The following is a 3,976-nucleotide window of genomic DNA, read 5'->3' as shown; positions in this document are numbered from 1 at the left end:
TGGTAGAAGAAAGGTATGAAATAGCAGCAGATAAGTACATGTATTGCATAAGAAACAATTCCAACCTTTCCTTCTCCATTTGGAAGAAGCCAAAACAAACCTTAAGGCCCTAACTAGGCAAGAAGCCTATCTGGATCATCTCCAACACAGGTATGACTGATGCTAGGAATCTCAATAGGAACAAGAACTATTGTTAGAAAGAAATCCAGGTTGGCATAGCAGAAAAAAAATCATAGCTACCACTGAATTGTAAACAACCCTTTCCCACTGACAAGACATGAATTTCACTCTTTTTCCACACAAAGCTAAGGACAGTAGAAGACTGTTTTAAAGGTAAGATTCTAAAAGAAGTTTCACTCAATGGTTTTTAAAGGAGTTCAGATAATGGCCAAAGAACACTAGTAATGAACAAGAAAATGGCCTTGGAAGCTATCTGATTAGAGTAAATGGTTTATGATCTAACCCAATGGTGGAACCCCTAGAAAACTTCTGAGTATTAGAAATGACTGCCCTGTAGCCATTAATGGGAGAAAAAACATTCTCTTTCTTCAAAAAGAAAGTGAAGAAAATCTGCAAGTGTTGCTAGGATTAACAAAATTCCCACTGCACCAATTACACAAGATTCTCCACTTAGCACATCATAAACATTTGAAGCAAACTGCCTCTTGGCATGGGCGATTCTGTGGATTGTTGTGATAGAACCTCTGTACTGAGACAGCAGGGGCCCTGGTGAAGCACTTGAGAAATACTTTTACAAGGTGGGAAGATATAATAAATTAATACAGAATAGAGCTGGGTTTTTGCTGCAGTATTTCTGAACATACCATGATACATACCATAGTTAGGGGTCTGAAACTTGTTTTTTTTATATAATTCTGTCTCTCAATAGCTGGAAAAAAAGTATATTGCAAAATAACACCATATATTGTATCCATTATTTTTTTAAATAAAAATAATTATCTTGAGGTAAAGAAACTAAAATATCTCTGCTCAACAGAGGATCACAGAACCCTCCTATTAAATAGTACCTTATTATAGATAAATTGGTATCATACCAATTTTATTTACAGCAAGGTACTAACCATTTACCACATAATGTGTATGTTGATTGTTGCACAAGCTGTAATCTAAAGACTAGCTAAAGTGGAATGATTAAGCATACAATATTGCTGACACCCTGTCAAAGATATTGTGCAGACATTTTAATGCTTTTTGATAACATAGGAAGTACTGACACTGGAACCTACAATTTACTACATACAGTATTGATATAATAGGCAAAGATACTTTGAGTGGGATGCCAACACCCGGGCAAGACTTTTATCAGAGAAGCCCAGTAAACATAAAACACACTCAATAATAAAGAAATATTTAGTGGACTAGACAAAATTAAATAAAATTCAAACAGAAAGCAACTACTGTTCTAAAAATGAAAAAATACATTTACTTAACACATAAGCATACACTAGTCAATAACTATGCTTTTTAAAAATAAAAAATCCAGAACTTTCCAAAAGTTGGAATTGACCCGAATATCTTTCACAACATTCCATTTATCCATAATGTCAGCATACATGACATTTGTCAAACATGTGACAAAAGGATCATAAATATAATCATAACTGTATTATTCACAAACAATTTGTGACAAATATGACTGTTCTGTAAATAAAGACAATGTTTCAACTAATCTGTCATAATAAATGAAAACTTTCTGTTAAGATCATTTAATTTGCAATAAGATTAACTGGGAATTTCCATACATTCCTATATGACGGAAACTACTGAAATAATGGTACAGTGAACAAGCACCATGGTACATACCACAGGAACAAATACCATGGCAAATCATTATGCCAGTAATACTGCACGCCTCTAACACAGATGATCCCACTTTAGACTGAAAGTATTTGCCATTCAGGTTCTCTGATCTGGCACTAGGGAGACATAAAAAGCGTGTTTGTTCTTTAGTCTCATATGTTAAGGCTGGCATACCTTTATAGGGATAGAAACAATTAACACATTTCAGGTTGGCTCACATGACGAGTTGATTCTTCTGGAGACCACAGCCCCTGAAGAACTAGTCTCTCTGGCTCCAGATGAGCACCCCTTCCTGAATCAGATGTATTTGTGTACAGGAAAAGGTAAGGTTCTATAGAGTGAAACAGGATTTCAGTTAGAAACCAGTCCTGATCCACCAACTCTAGTGAAGAAAATCGCATCCAACAGGTATCCAAGCTGACAGCAGGACTTCATGCAGTCTCCAGCTTGCTATGAGCAAATGAAGTCCCCCAAGTGGTACTAAGTGGTAACGTTCCTTTATTGTGAAAAGAACCCATGCATCATCTATGATATCTGACCAAGCCTCCCAAAAGAGGGTTAGTCTGGCATCAACCTGTTCACTGGGAAGAGAGAGAATTGCAGGAGAGGGTGAGACTGAATAGGGCTGACTATCTCCCTCCTTAGCAAAGGGGGAGAAGACTGAAGACTTCAACCATCAGCCTCTGTGACGCAGCCTCATCTATAAAAGAGTGAGTTTTTAAATGGGGCTGCTTGTGTGACCCTTGAAATTGATCCTATCTGAAAAACAGAAAAGGTCCCATTTACTGATCAGGGTGGACACACACGTTGGCAAGTTTTTAAAGGCATGGATTAGGGTTATTGGTCACTCAAGTCCTGTAATGCTCTATATCTAGTGCTGCAATCCTCAACAAGTTTGTGCTGTAATCCAGCAAAACCCTAGAAGACTCCAAAGTAGCATCTTTATATTATTGGAGAAGCTCTGCAGGCAGTGCTGTAAGGCTGATGGAAACAGTGTTTCCTCCATCAGCAAGCTGTAAGGCTGATGGAAACAGTGTTTCCTCCATCAGCAAGCTGTAAGGCTGATGGAAACAGTGTTTCCTCCTTCAGCAAGCTGAGGGAGGCAGCTAAAAAGAGATTGGCATTTGAGGCTGTTATAAGCAGGATCCTAGCTTCTAGTTTCAAACCTATAAAGACAAAGACAAGCCAATATCCTCCTTCCTTAAGCACCCAAGTCCAGAAAAGGGAACAAAGTGATTAATGGATTAGCCAGCTGAATAGGCCTGATAACCAGTGGTTGAAGCACTGATGAGGGGAAACTTAAGTCAACCAGAAGCATTATCATCCTGGCAAGACAGGACTATCCTTCCTGATTCCATCACTGAAGAAGTAAAGTTCACAATGGGGTTTTCGTCACTGGTAATTGCTCATGGAGGTGGGGTGGGGTGGGGGGATGGAGTGCTCAATTTGACATAACTTTGAAACCAAGACACATTCATAATGTTATGGGGTAAAGGAAGACTCACTATCAGGTAGTGGTCACCAAGTCTAGTAGGGATTAAAATGGAACATAGGAAATGGGGGAACACTGATCTGATACCCTTTCACTGGCTGAGTAAGTAAACTCCCGACTCCCTATCCCCCTCTGGGAATTAAATGCATGGCTCAAAATTAATGCTGATCCACTAACCCAATGTCATTTTGCTGACAGACCATTGGGGATAGTGGAGATTTCCACTGATGACCATCATAGTAGTTAATGGATGTATCGAATACAATGTGATTTGCCATTCCCTTGTATGGTTAATTTATCTGATGATTGATAATGGAATACTTACATCCTGCTCCAGATCAGACTGCATTAGCGGAGATGGTCAGGTGTTATTCAATGCATCAAATAAATTTGAGTGACTTTAGTATAGTCCAAACAGTCTTAGTGTACATGGAACTAACCTGGTGCAATGGCCCCAAACAATTCTAAAACAGAATCTGATAAAAAGATATAGTGTATCAGGCTATTATTGACCAACCAGAATAAGTATGTTGTGTTGGCCAATTCAACAAATAATCTAGAATTATAACAAATATTGTGTTTCTGAATCAGTAGTTATATCAATAATAAACAGTCAATGCTTTGTGCAGTGACAGTTTTAAAGCTTGCTTATAGACTGAGACT

This window comes from Sinohyriopsis cumingii, chromosome 2, assembly GCF_028554795.1.
Source record: "Sinohyriopsis cumingii isolate HCF-2022 chromosome 2, ASM2855479v2, whole genome shotgun sequence".
NCBI classification, from domain to species: Eukaryota; Metazoa; Mollusca; class Bivalvia; order Unionida; family Unionidae; genus Sinohyriopsis; species Sinohyriopsis cumingii.
The sequence above is the reverse complement of the archived record's forward strand: the minus strand, read 5'-3'. Positions refer to the sequence as shown.